Raw genomic sequence first — 17,498 nt, 5'->3', positions numbered from 1 at the left:
AAAAAAATATGAAAAAGGAAAAAGTAGAACCTGATTCTTTTCATCCTGAGTTGTCCTTGCTGTTCTCTGAACTTGGTTTTTTTTTTTTTTTTTTGCAGATGTTTCCTTACCCAAACTAGTCAACAGGAGGGTACCTCAGAGAGCACCAAGCACCCATCATTTCAACCTGAGCTACAAATATTCTCCTTGATCTTTTCATACATTTTGGCGGTGCTGGAGAATTTACTATAGAATATATTTGCTTACATTAAGCAATTATATTAAGCACAGTACACAGTCTGAAAGTGTTCTCAGGAGCCTCCTTCAACCAAACTCTGAAACTCAGCAATAGAGTACTAAGAATCAATAGCATGGTTTCCAATTTTAAGAGTAATGTCAATGTTTTAAGCTTTAGACATGGATTTAAAACATTAAAATAACCTTGAATAATGCTAAAGGCATGTGAAAACAAGGAAGAAAAAAATCTAATTTCCGCGCCGCTCACTTGTAAAATGAAATTTCATTGATTGTGCCTCTAGGGCATCAAAACAAGGAAGGCAGAATGTGGGTCCCAACTATAGAAAGTAGCCTGGCTTTCCTTTTAGAGAATTGTTGCATAAAAGCTTAAGGAGACTTTCATAATAACATTTGGGTACTTCCCAACTTTTTGGCAAAAACAGTTTTGCTATAGCTGGGGTAGAAGGCACAACAACTTTTTAAAGCATTACTACTGGTGCTGTGATTCAATAGTTCATAGGTTCGTAATTGTTAATGGATCTAACTTTTTTTTTTCTCATTTTGATGCAAGTACTCCTTCCAGATCAAATTATGGCTACAACCCATAATTTGGAAGTAACAAAGACTGACTGTTTAATTTAAAACATTCAAGCCCTTTTAATAACAGGTTTTGTCAGAGTCCTGCAAAAAATAATAATCAGAAAGCAACTCATAGCACCTTTTCTAGTTAACAAATCTTATTAAAAGGAAAAGACTGATGTATCAGAATGTGACTTTCCATCTATGCTGTGAGATGGAAGGACTCATATATACCAACACTGGAAGAACGGGTGGTAAAATTAACAGAGTTGGAGGAGATGTTGAAACTGACTGCTTTGATTAAACAAAAGACTTTGTCTAGCTTCGTTTCTTCGACCTGAGAGCCACTATTGAATTTTTTTTGCTTGAAACTTAAAGAAATGAAAATGTAATCTTGGGTTTTGATGACTAGACTGGCTTATGATGATAGAAATACTGTTTGTTACAGCTTATTCTAGTTCAAAGGGGAATTGATTCTTAGGTTTTTATGTGTACTGAAGAACATTGGAAGTTACTTTTTTCTATAGCTTTTTGCCTGCATTCCCCAATTTTGCTTTTTTTCTACCTACCCTTTCCCCCTTTTCTTTTAAATTCTTTTTACTTTGCTCTTTTGTATTTATACTTTTCTGAAGTTTTATTTTTTTAAAAAAAAGAGAGAGAGAAACACTGCCCTACTTCCCCAGATGCATAGAGTGACTCAATTAATGTACAATTTGAAAAGGGAGTAAGATGGGGAGAGCAGAGCAGAAAGGGAAGTTTATGCAGATGCAGACTTTTGTCCCAGTTTTTTAATGTACAACTCAAGGCAGTAAACATACCTAATACTCCTTCCTCTTCTGGTTTTCCCGATAACGTCAACCCTATGAAGTAAACTGGGCTGAATGACTGACCCAAAATCACCCAGCTATTTTTTTTCCAATATTACATACTTCAAGATTGTAACTTAATAAATATAATATAATAATACAATATGGTATAATATTATAATACATTATAATTATATTAGTACATTACATTATTGTGTTGTGTTATATTATTATATTGTTGTATTATTACTGCAATAATATAGCTTGCCTTGCCAGTGTTGATTCAGCCCTATCAGGTAGACCAGACAGGAAACAGATAAACTAATTTTACTTTATTGTAAAGCTACATTAACAGAACCTTGCAAGTCTGAATGTATAATTCTCTTACTATCACCTATACAGCCCGAGAACTTAGGGAGGGCCCCTTCTGAGCAGTTTGCTCTGCCCACTATGAAGCTGTGAGTACGCGATCTTACCTGACTACTTCCTACTCAGCATCTGTTCGCTCCATCTCCCAGGGTCTTTCCTATATATCATTACAGCTATCTTTGTATTTTCTGTATTTGCTGAGTGCAAATAATTTGAAATCTATTTTATTTTTCTGGAAATCAAATTAAAAAATGAATAATTGGAAATTTAGATTTAAGCTAAATTTGTAAAGTTAGTTGAGACTAGGGCTGTTTGGTTTATTAAAACTAATATACGAGGAAGAAAACATTTGCTCTGGAAATCAGAACATTGTTTCTTTCGTTTCCTAAATAAATCTGTCCTTCACAGAATTCTGACAAACTTGTTATTTTTAAAATAAATTAATGACTTGATCCCTCTATTTTCTTCAGCATAAAAAGAGTCTAAAGAGATTCTGAAGAAGTTTAATTATAATCTAAGTTGTCATCGCAATAAATGGAGTAGATCAGGATATTATAAAAATTAAGTATGTTTTTACTATCATTCCTAATCAATATTTTGAAATTTCATTGTAAAATACAAACAGGTATAAAACACATTTCAATTTCTTAAGAAAACTGCAGTCTTCCTTAAGAATACTAGGAAGAGGAATGATGCTTTTGAACTTGGTGTGGGAGAAGTCTTTTGAGGATACCATGAACAGCCAAAAAACAAACAAATGGATCATTAAACAAATCAACCCCAAGTTCTGACTAGAACTTAACCTGGCTCAAATTACAGTGTCCTACTTTGGACACATGATGTGAAAGCCTAGCTCTCTAGAAAAGGCTTTATTAATGGAAAGATGGAAAGAAAGAGAAGAAAAGGATGACCAATAGCAAAGTGACTAGACTCAGTTAAAGCAGAAACAGGTATACAATTGGCAAACCTGAAAGATCAGGTCAGGGACAGATTGTCACAGAAAAGATTTATTGGTATCAAGAGCCAGCAATGACTTGATGGTACATAATCAAAAAGAACCTTACACATAGTAGTGGTTCAAATGTACCAGGTAAATATTGATTGAAATAAAATTGCCACAAAACTCTCCAAAATGATGTCACTTAAAGATTATTTATCTCCCAGTTATGTTTTTAGTATGCTGCATAAATGAAAATAAATAAAATGATGCTCTAAGGCAGTGGTTCTCAACGTTTGTGTGACGGCGACCCCCGTCACACAAACGTGCCGCACATGCGCGGTGCCGCCCCCATGCGTGGCGGCGCCCCCATGCACGGCACGCATGCGCGGGGCTGCCCCCACGCGCAGCGCGCATGCGCAGCGCCGCCCCCTGAGGGGGAAAAATGGCGGATCGCCTTGTTTGGCGACCCCCGAGAAATGGTCGATCGACCCCAAATGGGGTCGCGACCCATAGGTTGAGAACCGCTGCTCTAAGGTATTACAACTGGTCCCTTGGAGACCCCTTAGTCATAGAGGTTGCAAATGACAGCATGTGCTAGGAACCACTCTTCTTTTTACAATTGCTAATTAAAACGTATTTCTAAAATCATCAAAATAAACTAATATACTAAAGAATTCACAGGAATAGATGGCATCCTTGGAAATTACTTTGACATAATTATTGTTCATTTAGACGAGGTTTATTTTACCAGCAATATTATGAATAAATGAGTCACAATCTGAAGCCCATATCAAGGCCCATGATGGCTAAATTAGTTGACTCATTCTCTAGAAATAAAGCTGAAATAAGAGAATTTCCTCCTGCATAAGAAACTTCAACTACTGCACTGTGGAGTAAACAAATTAGCATTTGAACTGAAAGGATCTCCATACAGCAACACACTAGTAGTAGACAATGTAAGAGGAGGAAGTATATCAGAAATCTGCTTGCACTTTTTCCAACCAATACATTTAATTAAAAGGCATAAATGCTGGTGGAGAAAAATTACTCAAAATGGCAAATTTTCTTCCACACTATAATTCTGTTGCATGAAATGAACCATTTTTTCTTATGTCTTCTTCAGGTTTATGATATAGATATTGATAAAGTGGGAAGAATGCTGATATACAGAATGAATCTCTCTCCCAATAAATACAAGGAATAAGAATATCTTTCCATCTACTGAACTGAGATTTAACTTTCAATGCAACTTTGCAAGGAATTCTCACAGGAAGGAACAATCTACCACTTTTACTTGCATACCTAACACCTGCCTAATATATGGACATTCTCCAGTGGGGGGATTCAGCCAGTTCGCACCAGTTCAGGAGAATGGGTAGCTAAATCTACCTAAATTTGGAGAACCGGCTGGCTTCTGGAAGTCCAGTCTAGGCCTCGGAGGCCTCCTAGGCCTAGAAGGAACCACCAGAAGTGCATGGATACCACTTCCGGAACTCCGTTCTAGGCCTGGAGGAGGCACCGGAGGCCTGGAGGCCTCCCAGGCCTAGAACGGCCCACCAGAAGTGCATGATGCCACTTCCGGAAGTCTGTTCTAGGCATTGGAGGCCCAGGCCTGCATCACATAACAGAATCGGTTGTTCAGGTATTTGAATCCCACCACTGACATTCTCCATATATTAGCATTCTACATACCAGATAGCACTACGGAATATCTTTTTCCTCTGAATTAATGTTAGGCAAGGGACAAGATGGAAATCACAATAATTTAGTAGATGAAATATCACATTTTATCAGTTTGAACGACACAGCTGGCCTTACATTCTATGAATTGGTTTGTTGATAAAAAGCAATAAGTGGTGTTTGCTTACATAACTTCCCACTGAGACTTACTTTCTTTGTTTCACACTGCTGTTATGATCCATGACAGCTGGAAAGTTGATCTTTCCCAAACATTAAAAAATAAAAACAAATCACAGCCATTCATTAACTGCAAAGAGAATTGTTTCCTATTCCTATTCCAAATAATTTCTTCAAGATAAAATACTTGTTTCTTTTGAATCTTTTGTGAAAATATGAGATTTCTGATTTACAGCATGCAGGCTCTACTAATAGTTGGCATTGTTTATGATTCTGTTCATATGCCCAGTTTATTATCTGCCTTTTCAAGAAATTTAGCTGTGTCTCTGTCTTTGTGTTTGTACTTGTATGAGACAGTGTGTTTGTATTACAGAGGGATCAACCAAAGCAACTCTTCACATGACCTTTGTTCTACATGATAAAAGAAGGTGTCTACTTTCCCTAGATTTTGAGTGCACCTTTTCTAATCAACCAGATTGTTCTTTGTCACTTCTATGTTTTCCTTGTTTTTTTTAAACATGTAGATAATGTTTGTTTTTCAATTGTTCAATCATCTCCAATCTTCATGTCTCAATGGTTATAATAGCTAACCTTCTTACCTCATATTGGCCTTTTCCCCCCAACTGGTTTCATTTTTAGACATATCAGGGTCTACTCTAATGCCTCTTGCCTTTATATAGTACGCATAGAAAATACAGGTAGTCCTCGACTTATGACCACAATTAAGCCGAGAATTTATGTTGCTAAGTGAGAAATTTGTTAAATGAGCTTTGTCCCATTTTATGATTTTTCTTGCCACATTTGTTAAGTGAATCACTGCAGATGTTAAATTAGTAACATGGTTGTTAAGTGACTTTGCTTGTCAGAAGGTCATAAAAAAGATCACGTGATCCTGGGACACTGCAAACATAATAAATATGAGTCAGTTGTCAAGCATCCAAATGAAAATCACATGACCATGGGGATGCTGCAATGGTCATAAGTGTGAAAATGGTCATAAGTCACTTTTTTCAGTGCCTTTGAAACTTCAAATGGTCACTAAATTAACTGTTGTAAATCAAGGACTACCTGTACTTTATTTACCATGTTTCCCCAAAAATAAGACTGGGTCTTATTTTATTTTATTTTGTCTCCAAAAGAGGCACCAGGTCTTATTTTGGGGGGATGTCTTTTATACTCACCTCCAGCACTGACAGTCCTACCCATCCGGTCCACTTCTTCTGTGGCTGAAGAAGCAGCTTCATTCTGCAGCTACATTCTGCCTTGCATTTTGCAGTCAGGCCTTTCCAGCCTATGCAGCTGAGTATGGAATCCATATCTCAGTTCTCAGCTGCAGATGTCTTGCAGAACTGAGCTATGGACTGAATCTATAGCTCGGTTCTCAGATGCAGTGGCCTTCAGGAAAGGCCTGTGACTAAAAATGAGGCCTGGCTGCAGAAAACGCCTCACAATAAGTAGGCCAGCGAGGTAAGTGGATGTGGAGCATGTGGGGCAGCTTCACCCCCACCCCCACCCTAGCTTGATTTTTAGGTTTGTGCCTCACCCCCAAAGAGGGCTTATTTTGGGGGTAGGGCTTATATTAGGCCCACCCCGCAAAATAAAACTAGGGCTTATTTTCAGGGTAGATCTTATATTCGGGGAAACCCTGTAGTTTGACTCAAGTCTTTTATCCTTCCGAGGTCGGTAAAATGAGGACCCAGATTGTTGGGACAATACACTGACTCTATAAACCACTTAGAGAGGGCTGTAAAGCATTGTGAAGCAGTACATAAGTGCTATTGCTATTGCTATTTATTATTGCTGCTAATGAGAAGTTTGGTTTTACTTCTATTGAATTATTTGTTCTTCTTGCAGCTCAAGGTATTATCAGCAACTTATTCAAACACTACAATTCAAAGTCATCCATTTCAGTTTGTTAACTCTTTCTAATTGTCCAGCTTCACAGATATGTTACAACTACGTTAATGGTCCTGGACAAGGTATATTTTTGTTCATAATAGTATCTCTGAACTTTAATATTTTTCCTAGATGTGTCATAATTCTTCTTTCAAGTAACAATTGTCTCTTTATTTCCTGACTACAACTGTGAATTTTTGAGACAAGGAAGATTATGTCTGTCAACATTTTCCCTGACTATTTGCATAGCATTTGTGCCATTTGTAGATGCAATCTAAGTGGGGTTTTTTTTTTTGTTATCAAGGCTTCTATACATAATTTCTTTTTCATCTTTAGCAAAAGTTCAGCAACATCTTTCTTGTTTCCAGCCATCTTTGTGAGGGACAATTTGTGATGAGTGGATAGACATAATTTTAAAAGAAATGCGGGGCTGTAAACTTATACCCTTGTTGTATTCTAAAATTGCCTTAAAAGACATTTTCAAAGCATTCTTAATGTGAAAGTTTAAAAAAGCAACTCTTTTCAGGCTCTGATAGAAGTCTTACAAAATTGGACAGCTTTAATAAATACCAGAAAGGTGTGTTATCTATTCACAGCAGTTCCAACACATTCCTGAATCATTTTGAAGCATGTTTGTTACCTATAGTTGCCTTTGGCAAGATGGGTAGCATACACGTTTGAATGAATAAATGAATGGTAGTTTCAAGTACAAATATTATTGTATTATTAACATAATAAAAGAGAGAAGGGGAAAGAAAGGTGCATTATCAACTGCCAGTGACCTCTAGTCTCCCTGGCTTCCTATATTACATTACATTTCAACGGAGGACAATATAAGGGGATTTCTTCCATGGGTCTTTTGCTTCAGGAGTTATGCTATCACCATTACTAATAATGAACCTCATCCATGAGAAGTTGTGGGAGAAAAAGACCCAGAAAATTTGCTTCTCTCAAATTCCACAAATTTGGTGGAAATATTAAAACACTCATTTATTGTAATTACAATTTGCTTAATATTTAAGTTCTTTATTTAGGACTGGTACATGTTCTTACATTCTTTAGACCTTTTCCACCATACATCCCCTGACATTCCTTTCTGTTTTTCAATTTTGTAATGTTTCTATATGATTATAGATATAGTTATACGATTCTGTAAAGTGCTTCTATTAATAAGTATTGTCTCTAGTTAAAAGTGAACCATATAACAGAATTGTGTGTTACAATGTATTTCTTTAATGAAATACAAGTGGGTCTTTCCGAACTAATACAGGATGAACTCACAAGTCTAAACCTTGTACAATATATTTTGTTTGCTTATTTATTAAATGTATATGCCACCCATCCCAAAGAGCCATATTTGTTGATTGGAAAACAAGACTAGTAATTTTCGTAGTTTTCTATTTGTGTGATGCAGGATTCCAAATAATGAGAGAGATACTAATTATGCAAAAAGGAAAACAAGAAATTAAAATATAAAGTTGCTATAACTATGTTGATTCATCGTTCATACAGGTATAACCCAGAAAGAGAACTGTGATGGTTGTACATTAGTCATGGCCCAGCGGTTAATAGCTTCTTAAAAGCATCTGGAATACTGTACTATTTTCAGGGCCACTTGCTTAAATCACACAGTATATTCGATGGCTTAAGCACTCATGCATTCCCAACTGCACTGAAAAACAATCTTTTTAACACTTCCTCCATGTTCAGTTATGTTTCCCAAAATAGGAAAATAAACAGAAATAGTCCTAGATGTTATAAAAAGAGAAGCTACCACATGTGTTGCATTTCTGAAGGCACTGGCAATTGACATACTGTATGCACACATTTTTATGAACATAAAAACGTAAAAGAACATACAATTTCTTTCAAATTATCTTATCAAATTGTAAGTTCTCCAAGAACTTACAATTCATCTAGTCACTGAGATGAGATGGGCAGTCTAGAAATGTGATAAATAAATAAATAAAAATAAATAAATACAATTAGAAATGATGGGAAATTTTTATAATTAATTTATAGCTTATAGCTGTTAAGTCATTCCATTCCTTTGAAAATAAATCACCTCTATATAGAGGTGATGTACCTATTTATTACATTTATATAGCTGCCCATCTCACAAGATTCTGGATGGTGTACAAAGGAAATTATAAGGATACAAGCAAATAGCTCTAAACATTAGATTATCTCTAGTATTCAGCTTGTAAAAAAAAATTACCACAGATTTCAGTCAGAGTGAATTTAAAAGATGTATTGCTTCCAAATGTCTACAGTGGTTATGGAGGAATTATTTGTGGCTTCCAAGCAGTATTCCTTCTTTTTAGTTAGTTGATGAAACTGATTTTAACTATTTATATAATCCTTGGAATAATGTGCCTAAATAACATGATCTGGTAAAACCAATGGAAGATTTCATTTTTGTGGATCACGCAAGAGTGCTACACAACAGTATTCCACATTGTGGGCCTGTTTACTCTCTTTTAATCCCTCCCTCTCCAATCTTTCCTGCTCTGGGGGGGGGGAACCAAGCAATTTCTGTAGGAAATCTCTCCTCTGCCTCCCTCTATTCACAGAATTGCTTTTGATATGTAATCCCCATTGTGTGTCTGCTTCATCTCTTGTAATCTGTACCTCTCCAATCTCTCCACTCTGAAACGTGGAGGTAGGGTGGGAGAGTCAGGTACAGGACAATGATTCTTGAGTACAATGACAATCATATAACTGAAGGAGGCTGTGAAGTCATAAATGAGGGCATTGGTCGCAGAAATGGCAAAGATTTCGGCCTTCTTAAAGGAGCAATCTTAAGAGAAATTTTTTGTTGTATGGGAAAAATGGATAAATTTTATACAATATAATTTGGATACGGAAAAATATCATTTAGCTTTTTCATAACTTGTATAGATTGTTCTTTTTTCTTTTTCCGTCTTTTGTTTTCTCTCTTTTTTTTCTCTTATTTTTTTATTTTCCTTTCTTTTTCTTTCTCTCTCTCTTTCCTCTCTCTTTTTTTCTTTTTTTAAGTATTTTTCTTTTTAATGCTTATGTCATATATATCTTATTATTAATTATTTTATAAGTTGTAAAAATTTGTTTAGGTTTTTTAAAATTTTAAATAAGCCTATATTCAGTTCTGGGAAGTTCGGGGAGGGGGGAGGGAGGGGTGGGTTTGGGAGGGATTGGGTGAGGGTTGATTTGTTTTTGGTTGTTTATTTGTAAAACTTTTAAAAAATTTTCAATAAAAAAAATGAGGGCATTGGTCATAAAATTATTTTTTAGCATAGTTGTAACTTTGAATGGTTGCTGAATGAGACAATTGGTAACTGAGAACTACATGCATAGGAAATGAGGTGCCAAATATACAAGCTGTATTCAGAAGAAGCAGCAGTGCCTGGGAATAGATTGCTAACATCTGATAATGAAAAATGCAAGCGAATTTCACAAAAAAGGAGTAAATACATATTTTTATTGATTGATTACACAAAAGCTTTTGACTATGCTGACCACAACAAATTGTAGATAGCTGTTAAAAAATATGGATGTACTGAGTTATTTCATCCTCCTACTGAATAATTTGGGGGATCACCAGGAAAATGATAAAAAGGAACTAAATGATTCAACCCCTCTTTTCCAATTGTTTGTGCTGTCTCATCATTTCGGTTTGAGGGATGTTTCCAGGAAGGATGTGAGGAAAATGTAGGAATTGTATGCCAACAGAATATAATCCCTGTGCAGTCCTCTAAAGTGTGAAGGTCATGCCAACTGCCTAGCTAAAGCAAACAAGCACTTTTATTGAATATAGGAAGAGCTGGAAGATTACTTTAATGATAAAAATTAAAGCATCCTTTTATACTGCACAGGAAAAGGCAACAGTAAATCATTCATGTATTTTACTAAGAAAATCATATGGATAAAAAAATATAAAGTGGTCACTAAGAGTTAATATCAACTTCATGGTGCCTAATCAATCAATCAGATGATTCATTTTATTCATTTCCTTGGAAAAGGAATGAGCAAAAGTTATATACTGTCACCTATTTAACATATACCTAGAAAAACATGAGAAGCGCTGATCTGGCAGAAATAGAAATTGGAATTAAAACTCCTGGGAGAAAGATCTTATATATACTGATGATACTGTTTTTGATGACTGGAAGTCTTAAACAATTCTTAAACAAGGTATAAGAATAGAATACCAAGCTGGCCTATAGCTCATTATTGAAAATCCTTAATATTATATCTCCACCCAAGGTAACTCAATGTAAACAGCTACAGAAAAGATTTTAGACTTTAGCTTCCTAGGCTCAGAAGTTCACTGGAATGACAACTATAAAGGATAGTGCATATTAAGTGCATAGATATCATTGTCAACAAAGATATGATTATGGAAGTCAAAGGTTTCTAGTTTAATATACGGCTATGAAAACTGGACTATCAGAAAGGTGAACAAAAAACATGACAACTTTAAATTATGATGCTGGAGAGAAATTTTGTTGGAGCACAAAGAAAATGAATCAATTAATAGTACATGAACAACCCAAATTACTTATTGAAAGCTTTAAGAATATAGCCAAATTTATATTCTTATAGATTCTATATTCAAATATAATGGAAAAAAAAGTCACTGGAAAACACTTCGATGCTTCAAAAAAATTAAAAGCAATTGAGAAAGAGACTGAGAGAAGACAAGACAACTATGATGACACAAACATGAGTTTATATAAACTCAAAGAAGCAGTTACTAAAAATGGTAAAAATGTTACCTCTGAGGTCATAAGGAATTGGAAATAACAATACAAATAAAATACATTGCTTAGCTTTATTTCTACAACTTGCTGAGTCACTAACTGTATCAAATCTCCACACCAGAAGCCCTGCAGCGCAAAATTACCCTAACTGGGTCAAGTTCCATAATGGATAGGTTACTTTCTCTTTAGCTTTTTCTTGGACACCCAAACTGCAAAATATGTTCAGTAATTCCACAGTACACTGGAGTATTTTGGAGGTTAAAATGTATTCCTTGTAAAGCAATTCAAAGTAGCAAAGAGTTAAAAGCACAAGGTCACAAAAGAAAAACAAAGTCAAAGAACAATGGCACAAGGGAAGACAAAAGGTCAGTCCACCAGGTTCCTAACATGTCCCAGCTGTTGCTGGCCAGAAAAACCAAGATCTCAAGGTCTTCCTAAGTGTCAGCAAGGTTGAGAGCCATATGAAGCTTGTACTGATCTATAGGGCAGGCAATGAAATAAAGAAAATTTCCCTACCTGTCAGGTGCAAAGGACCATTTGTTAAGTTGCAGCACAGAAGATTTATTCAAGCCTATACATAAGAAAGTAGTCAACTAAAGCTAAGATGGTACTAGATAAGTGTCAATGGAATTCAGAAGGGATAGACTTGGATTGTTTGTGGCAACAAAAGGACTCTAAGTTGAAGACATGTTTAACTCCACCCCTTTACTCTGCCTGCTCTTTTCCTACACCACCACACATTACATAGAACATAGATAGTTCTTGACTTATGACCACAATTGAGCCCAAAATTTCTGTTGCTAAATGAGACATTTGTTAAGTGAATTTTGTCCCATTTTACAACCTTTCTTGCTACAGTTGTTAAGTTAATAACACTGTTAAGTGAACTTGGCTTCCTCATTGACTTTGCTTTTGAGAAGGCTGCAACAGGTGATCACATGACCCTGGGTACTGCAACTTTCATAAATATACTCAGTTGCCAAGTGTCTGAATTTTGATCATGTGACCTTGGGGATGCTGCAACAGTTGTAGATGTGAAAATGGTCATTACTCATTTTTTTTCAGTGCCATTTTAATTTTGAACAGTCATTAAACAAACTGGAAGTTGAGGATTACCTGTACATAACACCTGATTAAACCTGACTAATAAAAGAATTAACAACCAAAATTCACATAGGATAAATCAGTGTTTTTCAAACTTGGTAAGATGTAAGGACTTCAATTCTGAATTTCTGGGAATCTAAAGATTAATCTGTAATTTGCTAAAAAAAATCTCAATTCCAAAGACAAAACAAATGCACTCACAAACCACCAAGATTTCAAAAATCAGGACATACTCACTCTTGCTTTGATTCTACAATAGCCTGTGACACATCTTCCAAAGTTATATATGGTCCTTGTCAGGCATCTGTATTTTTAGTAATTGAGACCTGCTGAAAAATATTATTAATCTTATCTAACCCAAGATTTGGCTAATTTGGCTAAACCACTAGCTCACAATTTGCTAAACCTTAAATAAGCCATGATTAGCAGGTTTACCATAAAATTACAATAGTACTCAGTTACTGGGATTAACTGCTAATGTTGTAATTATGTAGGGCTCACTACGTAATTCTTATTAGAAGAACATGGTTCTTCTAAAACAAGAAAACAAAAAAGGGGGAAAACTATTCTTGCCTTTTTGATGATCAATAAAAAAACACAACTGTTGGCTCAAACCATATTAAGGCAAAACCAACCAAATTACATCAAACAGCATATCTTTATCAGTTCATTTAAAAATTGTTGCCAGTTCATTCTAATAATCTTGAATGGAATGGAATGGAATAGAATAGAACAGAACAGAACAGAATAGAATCTGGAAGGGACCTTAGAGGTCTTCTAGTCCAGCCCCATACTCAAGCAGAAGAACCTACACCATCTCCGACAGGTGAATGTTCAGTCTCCTCTTAAAAATCTCCAGTGATGAGCGCCCACGATTTCTGGGGGTAAGCTGTTCCACTGGTTGATTGTCCTCACTGTTAGGAAGTTTCTCCTTAGTTCCAGGTTGCTTCTCTCTTTGATCAGTTTCCTACCATTGTTTCTCATCCTTCCCTCTGGTCCTCTCTGCCCTGTGGCAACCCCTCAGATACTGGAACTCTGCTATCATGTCTCCCCTATTTCTTCTTTTCTTAAGACTAGCCAAACCCAAGTCCCGTAGCCATTCTTCATATGTTTTAGTCTCCAGGCCTTTGATCATTTTAGTTGTTCTTCTCTGAATTTTTTCCAAATGCTCTACATTTTTTTGTGATATGGTGACCAAAATTGGCTGCAGTATTCCAGGTGTGGTCTTACTAGGGTTTTATAAAGCAGTAAAAATATTTCACATGATCTTGATTCTCTGCCTCTAAATGACATTGATTAAAAGCTCAGCTCAGAGATATGAAGCACTCATCTACAGATAATATGCTCAATGCAGATAAATAAGGCTAAAACTGACAAATAGTTTTCAAAAGTTTAATCCACAGGGGATTAAAGGATTTGATTGAAAAACTGTCAAGTTCAGAGAACTGTGTCAATCAAGCAATGTCTGTATAGTCAGTCTACTGAATACCTTAAACTTCATCATGTGTGTATTTTATATGCTTAGTTCATTTTATCCTGAGTTTGAAATTGCCTAGAGTGCTGTTCAGTTGCTCCTTTGTTAAAATGAGTTAAGGCTAAACTCTTTCATTTTCAGGTCTTGTTCAGTTTTACATACTTTGATCCTATCCATGTAATTAGTACAAAACACGGATGAAACACAGTATGTCTTTTAAGCTTTCTTTCATATTCCAGATCATACAAGTCCTTCTACAGGATGCTATAATAACCTTCCTTTTATTTTTATCAACTTTTGTTATGAGATCATTCCAGAAGACAGCAAACTAAAAATGGGAGAGGGGGGAAGCATTCTCATATTTAAGTAGTAGGACATAATATAAAATAATCTCCAAAATAGCTCTTTGTTTTTTTTAAAGTAATGTGGTAGATTTTAATAAAAAATACTCCTTTCCACTGTTTCCACTGAAACAATGTTAACCCTTTTAATTAAATCTATAATAGCATTTTCTTACTCTTCTCAATTAATGTGGTTGTTAACACAGATTTGCTGTTTGAGTCCATTCCAGATATTCAGCAAGCAAGCAAACAAGCCCTTTTTAAATCACCCTCCAAAATCTGTTTTGCTAATGTTGAGCTATAAGAGAAAGCTATCTTTGCTTCAATTCTGTAGAGTTATTTCTAACAACTTTTTCAACACTGTCAACATTTGTCAACACTGATTAATCCTTATTCAGATTCCAGTAAGGGGACTAGGGCTTAAAGCCATTTGGTCATATAGTAAAAACCAGCTAGTACACAAAACTAAAACAAGGAAGCAAAAAAAGTTGTTGTTTTGCCCTAGAAAAAGTCCACTCTGCTCACATACAATGCTGAGCAGACAAATGACCATGAGTTTTCTTCTGCCAATCTTCATTCAAGTTTCATGAAAGAGAATTTGTTTTAGAATTTTTTCCAAAGAAGATAATTTTTTATTGATAGAGCATGGTATTTCAGTACTTATTTAGTTATGAGGTAACCAAATTGTATGTGTGAATGTCCTCTCTCTCATTGTACAATTATGTTTTCAATTTTCTATAATCTAGTTGGCTGTAAGATTTTTTTGTTTGCTTGTTGGTCTCCATTAAATCCCAAGACATCACCTGAAAACTCTTTGATTTCTTTTCAGTAGCTGTAATATCACCACTAAAATGTTTTAATATTTTTATTACATGCAATTTATTAAAGTCTGAATGCCTTTTAGCAAGCAGGGCAAGACCTACTATGGAGGAGAGATCACAAACAACTCAGCAAAGTCATGATTTTACTTGCCATGTATAGTGGCTCCAAATAAAGATCTATCTGAAGACTTTGTGCAAGAGGCACTCTGCATGAAATATCGACAGAAATTATAAAGTGCTAAAGACGAATCACCTGGGTGTTTCTTGTTAGCTGGCTTATAACACTTATACAAATTTGTCAACCTGCTGATTGAACACAGATATCACCAAAATCCCATTGTGCTATGACATAAACTCACATCAAATAGAACCAAGTTGTTAAAATATAATGGCAACATTACTTACCGTATATGCCGGTGTATAAGACGACCCCCGTCTTTGACGCCGATTTCAGCGCTCGAGGAAGTCGTCTTATACGCCGGCATTTACGGTAATTGAAAGGCAGGGATGGAAACAATTTTGCACCAGCAAGATTCAATAGCAGCATATACAAAAATAATTCTGAACATGTTTCTTGGTCAGAAGTCCAGAGTCCTAATGCCATCATATTTTATTTTACCTTCCCTTGCCTCATATCTAGTTTACTAATTAAGGCATTTTTTAAACATTGGAAGGGTTGGACTGACAAAGAATCAAGGAATGAATTAAGCCTTGCCTATTTAATAATAATTACTGAATAAACACAAGTCATAGTGGTTAAGTTCCCAAAACATACCAAAGATTTGGGATGCAGTTTTAAGCTACATAGTCTATGTCAACTTTACAGGCTTTATGCATTAGGTTCCAAACCCTTTTGTGTAATTAAAAAAAAAATCTTCAAATTACACAATTGTTTTCATTTACAATATTATTTAACATATAAAATGTTCTAGTTCCTTCTTTAGTGTGAAACCTATTGAGTTAGTGACTTTGACTAATCATTTCCTCTCAGCCCTAGGAAGAAGGCTGAGGGAATTTGTCTCGGCAGTCACCAAGAAGCCCCATTAGCTTGGACATTCCCTCTCCCCCAAAACCTCCCCTTTTGCCACTCCTACCACTATAGATTATGCATAAATCTCAACTCAGTTTCAGTCATCTTTGTTCTTCATTTTTGTCAACTTCACTTCTGATTTTTCCACTGGGACAGGTAGTCTTCCACTTATGACCACAATTGTGCCCAAAATTTCTATTGTAAAACAAGAGAGTTAAGGGAATTTTGCCCCATTTTAACTTTTTTGATACAGTTGTTAAGTGAATTGCTGAAGTTGTAAAGTCAGTAACATGGTTGTTAAGTGAATCTGGTTTTCCCATTGAATTTGCTCCTCAGAAGGTGCAAAAATCCCAAAAGTACTTTTTCAAAAAGCAACTGGACTTCGTTTTTTCTTGAAGACATTTCGCTTCTTCAGTTCTGGCTGAATGGTGGAAAATGGAAAGATTTATATTCCTTGCAGTTATCTGGTCATCAGCATTCTTTCTGAAAGTCATTGGACCTCTTGGAGGTTTATCTGGACCCTTAGGAAGACCTAAATCAGAGTGCAAATGGGTGTAAAACCTTCCTGGAACTGTTGAAGGGGTTTGGATTTAGACGACCCTGAGGGCACGGATAAACTCCCATGGAAAGTGGGAGCTGGACTATAGAGATATCATGTCTTGACCCCAAAGATAGACTTTTATTTTCAGGCTTCTGCAAGACAGTTAAAACAATTGTATTCCAGCAGGCTTTTGAATTTCAGAATTGATATTCAGCTGCTGTTTTTGTTTACAGCTTTACCTTGCTGATCCAGTTTGGATGATATAGATTTTTTTTCTTGCTTTTATTCTATGGTTCCTGGAATGAAATGGACTCTGTTGCATTTTATATTTGTAAATTAAACTGATGAGGTGTGTATGTATGTACGTATGTATGTATGTATGTATACACATTTCCTAGGCATTCTATGCAATACCAAAAGGCAAACTGGCAAAGTATAAAATACTCCTGCTAAAATTGCATTCTAGCCTCCATTATTGCAACAAATAGCTCAATACTGGTCTTTTGAGAATTTTTTTCATTAAGGAAGTCCTGTACTTTTTTTTTTTTTTGCATTTCTTCTTTCATTTTCATGTATTTCTTTTCAATAAAGGGTTAGGGCTGAGGTTAACTCCAACCCTAAGCCTTTTATGACTCTCTTTTCATACTTTGCCTAAATAGTTCTTGACTTTCTGCATAATGGCTAGATATTATATACAATGTCTAGGGAAAATATATAGCATATTAAAATAACACAGACATTACTTTGCCTAAAAACATCATGCATTCTGTAGATTTCCTAGG

The 17,498-nt window shown here is 35.5% G+C and overlaps 1 protein-coding gene across 6 annotated transcripts in view; it reads right to left on the bottom strand.

The window, feature by feature from the left end:
• Nucleotides 1-17,498, bottom strand: part of PDE4D (phosphodiesterase 4D) — a 693,804-nt gene that overhangs the window by 499,133 nt on the left and 177,173 nt on the right. The gene's annotated exons all lie outside the window — the stretch shown is intronic.

Source organism: Crotalus tigris, unplaced genomic scaffold (assembly GCF_016545835.1).
Source record: "Crotalus tigris isolate CLP2741 ecotype Arizona unplaced genomic scaffold, ASM1654583v1 scf7180000017604.1628558, whole genome shotgun sequence".
Classification (NCBI taxonomy): Eukaryota; Metazoa; Chordata; class Lepidosauria; order Squamata; family Viperidae; genus Crotalus; species Crotalus tigris.
The sequence above is the reverse complement of the archived record's forward strand: the minus strand, read 5'-3'. Positions and strand labels throughout refer to the sequence as shown.